This window comes from Thermobia domestica, chromosome 1 (assembly GCF_964235325.1).
Source record: "Thermobia domestica chromosome 1, izTheDome1.hap1.1, whole genome shotgun sequence".
Classification (NCBI taxonomy): Eukaryota; Metazoa; Arthropoda; class Insecta; order Zygentoma; family Lepismatidae; genus Thermobia; species Thermobia domestica.
In genome coordinates this window covers 260,568,820-260,585,335 of record NC_137454.1, presented here as the reverse complement: position 1 = coordinate 260,585,335, position 16,516 = coordinate 260,568,820, and the positions used below count along the sequence as shown (strand labels likewise).

The 16,516-nt window shown below is 38.9% G+C and overlaps 1 protein-coding gene across 1 annotated transcript in view; it reads left to right on the top strand.

Moving 5' to 3' along the window:
* Positions 1–16,516, top strand: part of LOC145660730 (lipid storage droplets surface-binding protein 1-like) — a 190,911-nt gene that overhangs the window by 71,190 nt on the left and 103,205 nt on the right. The gene's annotated exons all lie outside the window — the stretch shown is intronic.

The following is a 16,516-nucleotide window of genomic DNA, read 5'->3' as shown; positions in this document are numbered from 1 at the left end:
GCTTTTCTGAGTGAAGCCCCTCTCAAACTACGTTTCTGGATCAGCCATTGTTCATAATTTATTTTCCAAGAATTCCATTTCGACATCTACCTAAATAGGAAATTTACCTCGTAATTTCCTAACTAAGGGATTACTTTGGACCTGTGCAAAGTAACCCGATTAGAGGCTGAAACCGACTTCTCCCAGTTTTATTTTTTATGACTTTAAAACGTGTCACACTTCAATTTCAACTATTGCTTTAAAATCCTATTATACACAGTAGTATTCTACGAAATGGATTTTACTTTGACGGAAATTCTTGTAGGTGATATATTTCAAATTTTCTCAACCTTTACAGCGACCGTTTTCCACACCTCTACAACAACAAACCCTCCGGGTAACTAGAATTGATGTAAACCGCCAACAATATAGTCAGAATACAGTTAGATGTTATATCTGAAGGTGGCAGTTGAAAATTTCCCTTTAGAGTTTATGGTTTTATTGACAGAGGACTGTATAACTCTTTTCATATGTTGTGCAAAGTCACCCCTGAGGTGTAAAGTAACCCCGTCTTACGGTACAACGAATACTTTTTCGACACTGTATGCAGTGTTGATTTCAGACATTTTCACCCGGGGGAAATGTAAACTCTTCGAGGGAGAGGTGTTTTACTGTATTTTTGCAAGAAAGCAACAGATTTAACAATTCCATTGACATGCACATCTTACCTAATATTGAGACTAACTGCGGATAAATTTCAATGTAAGATTATAATTTAAAAAAGCAATTGTTTATCTAAAACATTAAATAAAGACTGGCAAAAAAATTAGACTAAACTTTAATTGCTATTTACATTGTTTTTTGTTATTATTTTCTATTTACAGTAGTTACTGTTTTTATTAATGTAGAAATTTGGTAAAAGAGAATTTAAAATAACTGAAATATTTTCTTTCCTAAAACAAACATATATAGAAATATTTTAACAAAAAGTTCTCATTCTTTCTCACACTTCTGATTCTAAATCAAGTATATTGGCCTTGGCTTCTTCGCTGCATACACATCAATAATTTTATTTACGAAATCTTCAGTAGGATCTTAATCTCTTTCAATAGCAATCTTTCACTGATATACTACTATTCTATTGCTAAAATCCATATAAATCGCAAACGCAGCGGGGGTAACTGTTCCTTCCTGATTCCTTTAAATGACGCCCTCTGACTTCAATTTAGTTAAAGAAAGGTGTGTTTACTTTAACAGTCGTAAAACACACTTATGCCTGTTACTTCCGATGCGAAAAATGGGATTTAGGTCGCTCTATTTCAAGAACTGAAGTCTGGTGACATCAGAGATCATATGGAATGATCGAAGGATCTTCCCTATCTTTCCTTTTCTATCTCAATCTGTGCTAGTGCTACCTACTAGTAGTAGGGGTCCCCGTTCGCCCGAATGACTCATCCTTACTCTCTTTTATGACCGGGGTCAAAGGTCAATGACCTGGCCCGGGGTCAATGACCTAGGGGTACCTAGGACCAACCCCTCTAAATTTTGGCAGGGGTACCATGGCCCACCCCCTAAATTTTGGCAGGGGTACATAGGACCACCCCCCTTAAATTTTGGAAATTGCCAAATCTAAAAATTGGGTGTGGTAGCCTAGGACCATAGTATGTACCTCTATCAGTATTGGGTTTCTATGTCGTTCCCTTTCATGGGTAAAAAATTGCCAAAAATTCAAATTTCGGGGGTTTTTGACCTAATTTATCCCCTTTGATGAGGTGTTATTACCCTATATGGTTATATGGGCGTATACAGGGGTCCATTACCTTTTATAAAATATGGGTATATTAATGCACCCCTTGAAAAATTTGGGAGGGGTACCTTGGCCCACCCCTTAAATTTTGGAAATTGCCCAATTTCAACATTGGGTATTATAGTACAGGACCCTAATATGTATTATGATAAATTTGGGTGGTCCACCTCGTTCCCTTCTAGGGGTACAAAATTGCCAAAATATAAACGTAAGCAATACGTAGTACCACGTGTTTGGTTTTTGGTCGATTTTATCCCCTTTGATGAGGTGTTATTACCCTATATGGTTATATTGGCGTATACAGGGGTTCATTACCTTTCATAACATATGGGTATATTAATGCACCCCTTGAAAAATTTGGGAGGGGTACCTTGGCCCACCCCTTAAATTTTGGAAATTGATCATTTTATATATTTGGTATTATAGTACTGGACTCTAACATGTATTATGATAAATTTGGATGGTCCACCTCGTTCCCTTCTAGGGGTACAAAATTGCCAAAATATAAACGTAAGCAATACGTAGTACCACGTGTTTGGTTTTTGGTCGATTTTATCCCCTTTGATGAGGTGTTATTATCCTATATAGTTATATGGTCATGTATAGGGGTCCAGTACCTTTCATAAGATATGGGTATATTTGTGCACTCCTTTAAAAGTTTGGGAGGGGTACTTTGGCCCACCCCTTAAATTTTGGAAATTGCCCAATTTAAACATTTGGTATTATAGTACCGGACCCTAACATGTATTATGATAAATTTGGGTGGTCCACCTCGTTTCCTTTTAGGGGTACAAAATTGTCAAAATATAAACGTAAGCAATACGTTGTACCACGTGTTTGGTCTTTTGGCCCAATTTATCATCTTGGATGAGGTTCTATTACCTTATATGGTTATGTATAGGGGTCTATTCCATATCATAAGATATAGGTACATTTGTGCACCCCGGGAGGGGTACTTTGGCCCACCCCTTAAATTTTAGAAATTGCTCATTTTATATATTTGGTATTATAGTACTGGACCCTAACATGTATTATTATGATAAATTTCAGTGGTTCACCTCGTTCCCTTTTAGGGGTACGAAATTGCCAAAATATAAACGTAAGCAATACGTTGTACCACGTGTTTGGTTTTGACCTAAGTTATCCCCTTGGATGAGGTTCTATTACCTTATATGGTTACATGGTTATGTATAGGGGTCTATTCCCTATCATAAGACATAGGTACATTTGTGCACTCCTTTAAAAATTTGGGAGGGGTACTTTGGCCCACCCCTTTAATTTTGGAAATTGCCCCTTTTACATGTTTGGTATTATAGTATAGAACCCTAATATATATTACTATAAATTTGGGTGGTTCACCACGTTTCCTTTGATGGGTACGAAATTGCCAAATTTTAGTACAACCACGTGTTTGGTTTTGGCTCAATTTATCCCCTTGGATGAGGTCCTATTACCTTATATGGTTATATGATCATGTATAGGGTCCATTCCATATCCCCTTAAATTTTGGAAATTTTCCAATTTAAGCATTCGGTATCATAGTACATGACCTCAACATGTATCATGATAAATTTGGGTGGTCCATCTTGTTCCCTTTCATGGGTAAAAATTACTAAAATATAAACATAAGCAATATGTTGTACCATGCGTTTGGTTTTTGGCCCAATTTCTTCCCATTGATGGGGTTCTATTACCTTATATGGTTATATGGTCATGTATATGGGTTCATTTCCTATCATAAGACATGGGTACATTGACGCACCCCTTGAAAAATTTGGGAGGGGTATCTTGGCTCATCCACTCGGTTTTAGAAATTGTTTTAATATAAGCATTTGGTATCATAGTACAGGACTTCAATATGTACCACTATAAATTTGGATGGTCCACATCGTTCCCTTTCATGGGTAAAGAACTACCAAAAATCGAATTTCGGAGGTTATTGACACCTATTTAGCACGTTATATGGTTTATTACCTTTATATGTTTATGTTCCCTTTTAAATTTGGGAATTATCAAATAACAAAATTCGGTAAACGTTTTCTAGGACCCATTGGTGTTCCTCTTATGGCCAAATATTCAAAATTTAAATGTTATTGACCGGCTTTATTATTGAATAAGTACAGGATTTATTACTTTTTTCATAAGACACAGGTGTATTTGTGTACCAATCTTAAATTTTGGGAGGGGGTACATTTCTTATTGTCGTATCAATAATTGGTAATTGGATAGTATATCATTCATTGGGTAAATCATTGTCAAATATGAGTATGATCACGTGATCAGTTATTAACCTATGATGGGATTAGGAGTCCAGGACATTGGTACATTAAAACTTTGTAGGATAATTTGATAATGCGTCATTGGTTTTGATTATTCACGCCAAATATAAACGTAAGCAAGACGTTGTACCACGTGATTGTCCTTGATGAGGTAGTGTACAGGGATTCATTTCCTTTGTTGTGGTACTTCTTAAGTTTGAGTACACACACTTCTAGAAAACAGTTGGTTCTACTCAGGTAAACAATTGACGGACATTATTGACCTTATTGAACATATAATAATATGATTAACTCTAAGACTTAGGTATATCAGGAGAAGTATTCTTTAAATTTGGGAATGGTGATAAACAGAATTTTAACATAAGGCGCGAAATTAGAAACAATACATTGAACTTTAGTCACAGCTCATAGTCTAAGATCATTGGTGGTGATTGATTTGACCTTGAGCTTTAGAAATCTGATAGCTAAAGGAGTGCACAAATGTACCTATGTCTTATGATAGGGAATAGACCCCTATACATAACCATATAACCATATAAGGTAATAGAACCTCATCCAAGGGGATAACTTAGGTCAAAACCAAACACGTGGTACAACGTATTGCTTACGTTTATATTTTGGCAATTTCGTACCCCTAAAAGGGAACGAGGTGAACCACTGAAATTTATCATAATAATACATGTTAGGGTCCAGTACTATAATACCAAATATATAAAATGAGCAATTTCTAAAATTTAAGGGGTGGGCCAAAGTACCCCTCCCGGGGTGCACAAATGTACCTATATCTTATGATATGGAATAGACCCCTATACATAACCATATAAGGTAATAGAACCTCATCCAAGATGATAAATTGGGCCAAAAGACCAAACACGTGGTACAACGTATTGCTTACGTTTATATTTTGACAATTTTGTACCCCTAAAAGGAAACGAGGTGGACCACCCAAATTTATCATAATACATGTTAGGGTCCGGTACTATAATACCAAATGTTTAAATTGGGCAATTTCCAAAATTTAAGGGGTGGGCCAAAGTACCCCTCCCAAATTTTTAAAGGAGTGCACAAATATACCCATATCTTATGAAAGGTACTGGACCCCTATACATGACCATATAACTATATAGGATAATAACACCTCATCAAAGGGGATAAAATCGACCAAAAACCAAACACGTGGTACTACGTATTGCTTACGTTTATATTTTGGCAATTTTGTACCCCTAGAAGGGAACGAGGTGGACCATCCAAATTTATCATAATACATGTTAGAGTCCAGTACTATAATACCAAATATATAAAATGATCAATTTCCAAAATTTAAGGGGTGGGCCAAGGTACCCCTCCCAAATTTTTCAAGGGGTGCATTAATATACCCATATGTTATGAAAGGTAATGAACCCCTGTATACGCCAATATAACCATATAGGGTAATAACACCTCATCAAAGGGGATAAAATCGACCAAAAACCAAACACGTGGTACTACGTCAGTGTTGGGCAAATTTCAATTGAATTAACAATTAACAATTAATCTGTAAATTTAATTGTTAATTGCAATTAACAATTGAAATAAGTAATGGTTAATTGTTAATTGCAGTCGGCCATTAAAAAAGGAGAATCAATTGCAATTGATCAATTGATTGAAAGTAATTGCAGTGGAAAGTAATTGCAATTGAATTCTGTAATTCAATTGCAATTGAAATTAATTGGCAATTGATTCAATTGCAATTGATTTCCACAGCAATTACTTTCAATTGATTGATCAATTGCAATTGATTTTCACTGATTAATTTTCAACACTGTAGTTCAGAGAGGGCAATGAAAACTTTAGCCACGACCAATTGACTCGCCACCCGTCGTGACCCACGACCCACCGTGACCCACTCTGACCCACCACCCACCATAAACCACTCTTACCCACTGCGACCCACAGACCCACCAAAACCCATTGTCATCAACTCTGACCTATGATTCACGCCCTTTTCTCTACTGACTAAAGAGTTTAAACTTGTAATAAAACAAGCCTATAAAATTATCACTCATCGGAGTTTGAATTTTTACGATCAATAGCTCAAGCACCGCACTAATACAATAACGGCGGATCTCACCTTTCTAATATAAATAAAATAGAGTTTGTTCGTGTGTCTATCTGTCTATCTTTGTGCGACCTGTGGACGAGACGAGTGGACCGAAACTTTTCAAAATTTGGTCACGGGTAGCTTGGTCTAGGCTCCAGACCAAGACGAAGAGCTTTTTTTAAAATTCCTTACTAGGGGGTCTCCAGGGGACGTTTACCGGTACCGGCTTGGGGACCAGACAAGTCGACCGAGAGTTACCAAATTTTGGTCAAAGATACCTTGGTCCAGGTCCCACACCAAGGCAAAGCTTTTTCGAAAAAATTCGAACCAGGGGGCTTCAGGGGGGCGTTTACCGGGACATGTAAAAGTAGTAGAAAATGACCAATATCAGTGTCGATTTCATAGTTTTCGCGGTCGCTGAGATCAATGATGAAACTCCGATCGCATTAACTTCCAAATTCACCGTATCCGGCTACGGGCCGTGGGTCAACGGGGGGGGGGGAAGAAATGCCGAAACGTACAAGTAATCCAAAATGCCGATATTAGTGTCAAATCCATAATTTTCGCGGTTGCTGATATGAATGGTGACACTATCACTAGCGATGACTTTCAAATTCATCCACCGTTGTATGCGGGCCTTGGGCCACCAGAGGGGGAAATTCCGAGACATGTAAAAAAAAATAATCGAAAATGACATATATTAATGTCAAATTCATAGTTTTCGGGGTAGCTGAGCTCATTGGTGAAACTCAAGACCGCGTTTACTTTCACATTTAGCCCCCATCAGATAAGAAACGGGGGCATTATAACGGGAATCACGAGACATGTGAAAATAATTCATAATGACCGATGTCAAATCCGTAGTTTTCGCGGTGGCTGAGATCAATGGTGATACTTTCATTAGCGATGATTTTCAAATTTAGCCACCATTGTATGCGGGCCGGGAGTCACCGGGGGTGGGGAATTGCGAGACATGTAAAAATAATGAAAAGTGACCGATATTAGTGTCAAATCCATAGTTTTCGCTGTCGCTGAGATGAATGGTGATACTTCCACAGGCGTTGACTTCCAAATACAGCCCCCATCGGCTGCGGGCCAGAGGCATTGTTTTTTTTTCTTCAAAATTGGAACCAGAGGATTATAGGGACTTTTACCGGCATATGTAAAAAGTAGTAGAAAATGGCAGATGTTAGTGTCACATTCATAGTTTTCGCAGTATTAGTTGGGGGTTGGTGGGGGCCAGAGGAGATTTTTTCACAATACGAACCAAGGGGGTCTGAGGGGGCGTTCACCGGGACATGTAAAAGTACTAGAATTTGTGTCGAATCCATATTTATCGGGGTTGCTCAGACCTATAGTGACACCCCCGATAGTGTTTACGTTCAAATTCAGCCCCCATCGGCCTTCCCAATGAAAACACAAATATGGCGGAACAAGTTAATGCTGTTCCGTCAGGAACGATTTCGAGGTCGTTTCCTTCACATCGTCTTGTGCGTGTTTTCTACCGTTTTGTAAGCCTATTTCCACGTTTTGTGATTCAATGGTAGTGGGTCAAAATGGGCATTCAATGTGGGAAGAAAACTGATCCACTCTCCCACCAATATCGAATTTCAAGGTCGCTTTTTTCGCATTGTTTAGAGCATATTTATACCGTTTCTGCGCATACTTTCACGTTTTGTAGGCCAACGAAAGTGGGTCAAAGGCGACCTACAAATATGGCAGAGAAAGACATATTCATTCCACTTTCAAGGTCCATTTTGACCCTCTCCCACTGATGCACAAAGCAACACAAATCATGTATAAAAAATGTGAAGGAAACGACCTCATTTGATGGTGACGGAACAGCATTAAGTTATTCCGCTATACTTGTAGGCCATTTTGACCCATTTTTGTTGTCGTACTAAAGTGCAAATAGAAGCACTAAAGTGGAAATAGGAGCACAAAACGGTACAAAGCAGGCACTGTACGATGCGAAAGAAACGACCCCCCAAATTCGATAGTGGCGGAACAATGGCTCTATTTTCTCACACATTGATGGACCATTTTGACGCATTTCTGGTGATGCTCAAAACGTGGAAGTAGGCGAACAGAACGGTACAAAATACACACTAAATGATGCGAAAGAACCAACCCCGAAATTCGATAGTGGCGGAATAGTGAGCCATTTAACTCCCACTTTAAAGGCCCGTTTAACTCACTTTCGGTGACGCACAAGACGAGGAAGTAGGCACAGAAAACTTTTTAAAAAATAATCACTAAACGATGCGAAGGAAACGACCTAGAAATTCGACAGTGTCGGAACAATGGGTCATTTTGGTCACACTTTGGAGGTCCATTTTCACACACTTCTGGTAACGCGCAAAACGTGAAAATAAGGGCACGAAACATTCACTAGTCGACGTGAAAGGAAGGACCACGAAATTCGGTAGGTATAGTGGCGGAGCAGTGGGTCATTTTCGTCCCACCTTCGAGGCTCGTTTTGACCGTCTTCCAGTGACGCACAAAACGTCGAAATACGCGCACAAAAGGGTATGCGATGTGAAATTAACGACCTCGAAATTCGATAGTAGCGGAACTCTTGGTCATTTTCGTCCCATCTTGGAAGCCCATTTTGACCCACTTCAGGTGACGCATAAAACGTGGAAATAAGGGCATGAAACGGCACGAAAATCCACTAGTCGATGCAAAAGGAAGGATATCGAAATTCAGTAGTGGCGGAACTCTTGGTCATTTTCATCCCACCTTCGAGACCCATTTTGACCGTCTTCCAGTGACGCACAAAACGTCGAAATAGGCGCACAAAAGGGTACGCGATGTGAAATTAACGAACTCGAAATTCGATAGTGGCGGAACAGTGGGTCATTTTCGTCCTATCTTGGAAGCCCATTTTGACCCACTTCTGGTGACGCACGAAACGTGGAAATGGGGGCACGAAACAACACGAAAATTCAGTAGTCGATACGAAAGGAAGGACCTCGAAATTCGGTAGTGGCGGAGCAGTGGGTCATTTTCGTCCCACCTTCGAGGCCCATTTTGACCATCTTCCAGTGACGCACAAAACGTCGAAATAGACGTACAAAAGGGTACGCGATGTGAAATTAACGACCTCGAGATTTAATAGTGGCGGAACTCTTGATCGTTTTCATCCCACCTTGGGGACTCATTTTAACCCACATCCCACGACGTACAAAACGGAAGTAGACGCACAAAACGGCACAAAACGATGTGAAGGAAACGATCTCGAAATTCATTGGTGGCCGAAGAGCAATAACTTGTTCCGCCATATTTGTAGGCCCATTTTGACCCACTTCCGGTGATGCACAAAATGTGGGAATAGGCGCATAAAGCGACACAAAACACGCACAAAAGATGCAAAACAAAGTACCTTGAAATTCGTTGGTGGCGGAACAAGTTAATGAAGCCGTGAGCACCAATATAAGTATATACTGTAGTTCTTACCAGTTGGCGCGGTGGGTCAGTGGTAGAGCGTTCACCTCCGGTGCTTGAGGTCCCTGGTTCGATCCCAGCTCGCGCAGTTTGTACTTTGTGGTGGACAAACACCGTGCTCGTGGATTTTCTCGGGGTTCTCCCGTTTCCTCCCACTTTCTTCATTTCATTCATTTCCTATCATCACCGTCTCCTTTAGCCTAACCGGCATAATCGTGGGACGTAAAACTAAAGATTTCATATCATTTTTTGTAATTCTTACCATCAAGGCTGAGAACTGCACGGTCCAATTTTTTAGCCAAAGTAGAAGCCCAACCGGAATAGTGATGTTAACCGACTCGGATCGGTTCAACTGCGCGTACAGCTTGAACTGGCTTGGTTGGGATTACCCATCGACTGAGCTCAATTGAGCCAATGGCTTGAACCGGCTCCGTTGAAACGAGTCCATAGGCTTGGGTTCGAGTCAGCTTAACTGAGCCGATGGCTCGAACCGGCTCGGTTGTAGTAAGCAATCAGATCGGTTCGGCTCGGCTCGTGTGAGCATCGGCTCGAGCTGGCTCGGTTGGATGAGCTGTTGGCTCGGCTCACTTCTCGGTTCGGCTCGATAAGTGAATAAGCTGTGAGCGAGCCGCTTGAGCTGTTGACAACCCTAAACCCGGGTCGAGCAGTTTTGAACATATTTGGCTGGAGTCCCATAACTTTTAATAATTTTTGGCTCGAGCCCGAATACTTGCTCCTCCTGAACTCAAACCAAGAACCTCGTGACCGATGTCCTTGCCTCCTGAAGATTTCTTGACGACCGAGATCGACAGTCAACTAATTTTTAGTATTCCGATACAAACCGCCTATATTCCATGTTTATACAGGTACACGGTGTTATAATGATAATTAATTATAGTAGTAGTAGTAGTATCATTGATAATTATATTGTCTATGTATGATACTTGAAGATAGTAACACAAAGAATTTAACTCGAATTGGCTCGGCTCGACTGGAAACTCGATCCGAATTCGAGTCGAGTTGGGGGAAATTTTTCGAGCCAATATCTCAAGTCGAGCTCAAAGATGTCTGCTTCGAGTCGAGTCGAGTTTTAAAGAAAACTCGTTCGAACTCGTTGGTGCCCATTCCTATTGTATGCATGACGGGCATATAGAGTTCTTTCGAGGGGGATAGAACCATAAACATAATATATTTTTAAAAAATACTTAGTTTTCCGGCTTTCTTCCCATGGGGGGGGGGGGAAAGGATGGTAGGTATCCAGCATTTCTTATAAGTACCTTATTTGAAATATGTAAAACAGTAACAAGTGGAGAATACAATACACACACATCTTCTTATCTTCAGTTTTAATTGCTGCTTTCAATTGCAATTAACAATTACAATTAACAATTACAAGTTTCAATTGTCAATTGCAATTAACAATTAAATGTTTCAATTGCACCCTTTGCAATTGACAATTAACAATTAAAAGTTTCAATTGCCTGGTGACCAATTAACAATTAACAATTGACGAAAATTTAATTGCAAATTTTATGATTGAATTCAATTGCAATTGAATTAATTGTCAATTACAAATTGAAATCAATTGCAATTGAAATCAATTGCAATTGATTTTCAGAGCAATTACTTTCAATTGATTGATCAATTGCAATTGATTTCAATTGATTTTGCCCAACACTGTACTACGTATTGCTTACGTTTATATTTTTGGCAATTTTGTACCCCTAGAAGGGAACGAGGTGGACCACCCAAATTTATCATAATACATATTAGGGTCCTGTACTATAATACCCAATGTTGAAATTGGTCAATTTCCAAAATTTAAGGGGTGGGCCAAGGTACCCCTCCCAAATTTTTCAAGGGGTGCATTAATATACCCATATTTTATAAAAGGTAATGGACCCCTGTATACGCCCATATAACCATATAGGGTAATAACACCTCATCAAAGGGGATAAATTAGGTCAAAAACCCCCGAAATTTGAATTTTTGGCAATTTTTTACCCATGAAAGGGAACGACATAGAAACCCAATACTGATAGAGGTACATACTATGGTCCTAGGCTACCATACCAAATTTTTAGATTTGGCAATTTCCAAAATTTAAGGGGGGTGGTCCTATGTACCCCTGCCAAAATTTAGGGGGTGGGCCATGGTACCCCTGCCAAAATTTAGAGGGGTTGGTCCTAGGTACCCCTAGGTCATTGACCCCGGGCCAGGTCATTGACCTTTGACCCCGGTCATAAAAGAGAGTGAGGATGAGTCATTCGGGCGAACGGGGACCCCTACTACTCTACTGATATATAGCCTAATACAGGGCGAAGGTATAGTACCCAGGGGTGCCCATCCCCCCCAAAGCTGATGGCGCACTCCCCCCAAAAACTAATAATCTCTTCCCTCCTCAAAACTCAAGTCCTCTAAAAACAATTGCCCAGTGTAGCAGTAGTTTTTATACTAGTAATTGTTATTTTTGTTGTTTTTATTTCCTGTAGTAGTATTATAGAATGCTTGTAGTAGTAGTAGGGGCACTAGTAATTATAAAAATGGCATTACTTTTATTAGTAGTCCTGTTAGTGTACAATACTAAATATGTTCTATAAGGATATTGAAGGTATAAAAACTTCACATGTGTATGGCACAGGTATTCTTTTCTTACAATTAGTAGTATTATTTTTTTCTTTACAAAATATTGATATAATTCCCTTGTACATGAAAAGTAAGACGTAAGTTACAAGTTATTGAGTTTGATACCAAAAGAAAATGTTATCCTCGAAATTAGCTTACAAAAAGAAGTGATATCCAACAAAAAACATTCCGTTTACATTTATTTATTTATTTATTTATTATGGACGACATATAATACGTAACAATATTCTGTTACTACTTGATGTATGATGAATGATCATATTTTCTATAGTTTTCTATGTGTGTGAATGTGTGATTACATTTTCCAGGATCTGCGAAAAACAAACAACTGCCTAGCTGGCTTCACTCTGTACAATACATGGAGCTGAATATATAGAATACTACTGGAGCGACCTCTCACGGAAAGTCTCTATTGTACACAGTGATGCCACTTTTGAGCTGGTTTTCAGTTTACCGCAGGCCCTGGAAAATGTAATCGCACAAACAGAAAACTATACAAAATATTATCATTAATTAATTTATTATACATCATGTAGCAATTGAACAGCATTACTTATTAAGTGTCGTACATGATATAAATAAGAAATAAATAAATGCTCGCAGCAGAAAATGGGTAAATTACCTACACAAAGCGATAAACCGACCAGCCCATCCTTTCATATAGCAACTTGCGCTGTACTTCATTCATAGAGTTTCTAAGCAGGGGGTAGGGGAATTCATTCTCGAGATTAAAAAAAAAAAAATCGCATCGTGTTCCAATGTTATTCTGACGACAGCAAAATTACTTATTCGACATTAGAGTAAAATTCTTCCCCAATTTTTTTTATTCCCCTCAATTTTTTTCTCGATGGCACAACTTGCGCCATTCATCCCTCCTGTGGGCGGCCCTTCTCTCTTAAAACGAACCAACCTTTCCTTTCATACGGCTACTCGGGGGGTACTTCATTCATCAAGTATCGAAGCAGGGGGTACGGGGGTTCACCCCGGAAAATTTTTGAAAATTAGCTTCTCAAAATCGTGTTTTAATGCTATTCCGACAGTAAAATTGCTAGTTCGAAAGTAGAGTTAAATCCCCCCCAAAATTTTTCTCAATGGCGCAGCTTGCGCCATACATCCCCCCTGTGGGCGGCCCTGATAGTACCTACTAAAATAAAACCTTTTATCAACTGTTGATAATTTCATGTTGTGCCCAACTCGCTCACAGCGTTAAGAAACACAGGTTCTATTGACTATTTGGTATTCTATCTTAGATGTTACACGCCTTATGCAAAGTCGTTTTGACGTATGATTAGTGCCATACAAAAGACCTGACTAGGCCTACTGCAAGAAACATATGCTAGTTGAACTATTTAATTAAATCTTTCTTTTTTAACGTGTAATTAACCTTTCATTTTTTACCATGTAGCAGGGCCGGCGCGAGATGGTCGAATCGTGCCACCGCCCAGGGCGGCAAGTTAAATGGGAGGCAACATTTAAAAAAAAAAGAAAAAACTACTATCAAAATAGAATACTTCGTAATAGGCCCACATGGAAAAATAAAATTGTGTTTACCTGAGAATGTAATTGAACTTATTTCACTCACATTCAGGAAAATACCCACTCAGGAGATTCAGAGCATCCCCCCTCATTTTTAGTTATCAAACTACTAGCCACAGGTACAGTGCTGCTATCTTCTGACAATTTTTAAAACAACGCAACTCACTTGTCAGGGGAATAAATATTTACTTTTATTTAGATTGTCGTTGTTAGGAACAACCAATTAGCAAGCTTTATTTGCCTGTCTCCGCATATAGAAGCATGGAAAACCATGGGGTCCGCACGGACCCCAGGTGTGCTAAATACGTTTTGGATCTTAAATATTCTTATAATTTCTAAATACAAAAGCGTACAACAAATAAATTGTTACTAGTGAATTGGAAACATCTTAAAAAGAGATGTCCTAAGTCGCAGACAGGAACATGAAACAAACAGAGAAAATATATGAATATAATGAAGCCTGGGGTCCGCACGGACCCCAGGTTGGCGTTTAATATGGCTTTAATCACGCGACTCTGCATAAGGCCCTACATGTTTAATATTTATATAGAATTGGTCTGCGTCATTTATTTGGATATTGAGAGATTGGATTTCGTCTGCACGTGCAGGTAAAGAAATGCAAATAATTTTATGAAGTATTTTCTATATTTTGTAATTAAAATTTTGAGAGTTTCTCCAGGGGAAATGAATTTTCTTAAGGGGGAGATTCCTCCAGGCTACCCCCTGAATTCATCCCTGAATGTATATGGTTAAGGTGTACTTCCTGTATTGCCTTGAGTGCTAAAGTGATATTAAGCTCTAAACCAAGCAACCAAATGGGACAGCATCAACATTTGTCTTGCTTTATCTCTAAAACTACCTAGATATAATCCTTCAGTTAATCTCGCCACTTCCTTCTGACAGCCAAGCTTTCTTGATAAATGTGCCACTCAATTACATTGCATCTACTTAGCTTGGGCACACTGCCAATCACTTAACACCGCATCACTGATTAGCTTAGTTCTTGTTGTAGTTTTAGATTACGAAACGTCGCGCCGCTGCTTGTGGTGGTATCTAGAATCAATGTTCAAGTCTTATCAATTTTTAATAGCTGTATTACACGCAATACTCAGCAATGCTTTAAAAATTTGAATAGTTGTATATTTGAATGTTAATTCCCTCTTATATTCGAGCAGGTGCACACTCAGAAATTTTTGTTGAGGGGGGGGGGGGTCCAATACTGAAAGCCACTACGTCTATATACTGTAGTATTAAACCGTTATATTTCTGAACCCGAAAAAATAATAAGCAATTGTAAAATACTTCCTCCTATATTTTCAGAAAAAAAGAATAAAATTAGATTAATTTGATAAGGGAAAGAGTAGATGAAGTGTAAGATGAAATTTTCGTGCTACATCAATCATTTCCTTCTTACACAAGTATAGTTTTATTGAAAAAATGTACAAATGTATGTTGAATTAGGAAGTATTTTGGGAGGGCCCGGACACGGTGAACCACCCCCGTGGTTGCACCCCTATACGTGAGGCGAGTAATGAACAATTTTACACTACTATACTTGAACAGTCTCAACTAGCGGCCAATTTAAGTTTCAATATCTCTTTTCAGCACTGCTGTTAAACGGGACAGAGCCTACTGTTTAAAATAGGGTTTGAAGCACTAGTCGGATTTTATCCAGGGCTACAGCCTGTACTGTGAGTCGATCCTGGATATGAGGAATGATGTTCCTTGGCGAACACACTATCCGGGGAAGCAGAAAGGGAAGAAAGTAATGGGGAGGGAAAGAAGCAGCCTGGGACCTGTATATTAAATACTCGTACCATCCCGTTGTGAATAAAGAAAATGCAGGAAAAGCCTCACTCGGGATGTTCGGCCTGAAACAGTTGTTACACCTTTTCGACCAAGTGTCCCCACTAGAAATATAATCCATGACCACTCGCACCAAAGGTGAGAGCGTTAGCTATTACGCTAGGCGGATCAGCTAATCATACGGATTCACTGGGTTCGTAGAAAAGTGATCTGAAGTTTGAGATATAAATAAATAATTCTAAATATTCTAACTTCGAGTTTTTTCGTGACTGTAAAATTTGCACAAAAATGGTCCTAAAATGGTCAAAGATGCCGAAAGCTGCCAAATTTGAAGCCATTTTTCTCATGACACTGTGAACGGATATGTTGTAAATAAGTTTCATTAGATTCAGCATATAAAGCACAATTAAATTCTTTTTTCCAAGTGCGGGCACTTTTTACTAGTGTCATGATGGTTACTTCTCTGAATAATTTGATATTCGAATATTAAAACATTTGTTTACCAAATAATTGTTCGAAAAATTCAATTCAATAAGTGAATATAACGTTTAAATAACGAATTATTGTCAGAATAATTATTTGAATAACGTATAATTGTTCGAATCAATAACCAACTTAAAAATTAAATACATTTTGTCTCAGCATGTGCACTTCCACATTTTTTTCAAATATGCGTTCATGATCAAGTGGCTAGCGCTCGTGTTTCCTGTGCGTATACGAATTTTATGAAGAGTATTTAATTATTTGGAAATTGCTTTTATGATTAACATAGAATTTTTGTCGGCGACAGCCGCCACTACCATCCCCAGACGTTTTGACAAAGTAAAATGTCCTTTGAGAGCACGGTGGTTCAGTGCTAGTGATAGAAATGAAATTTCCAGTTTTACGTTCCACGTATACGGTCTTTAGAGTAAAGGAGACGAATGAGTAACGAAA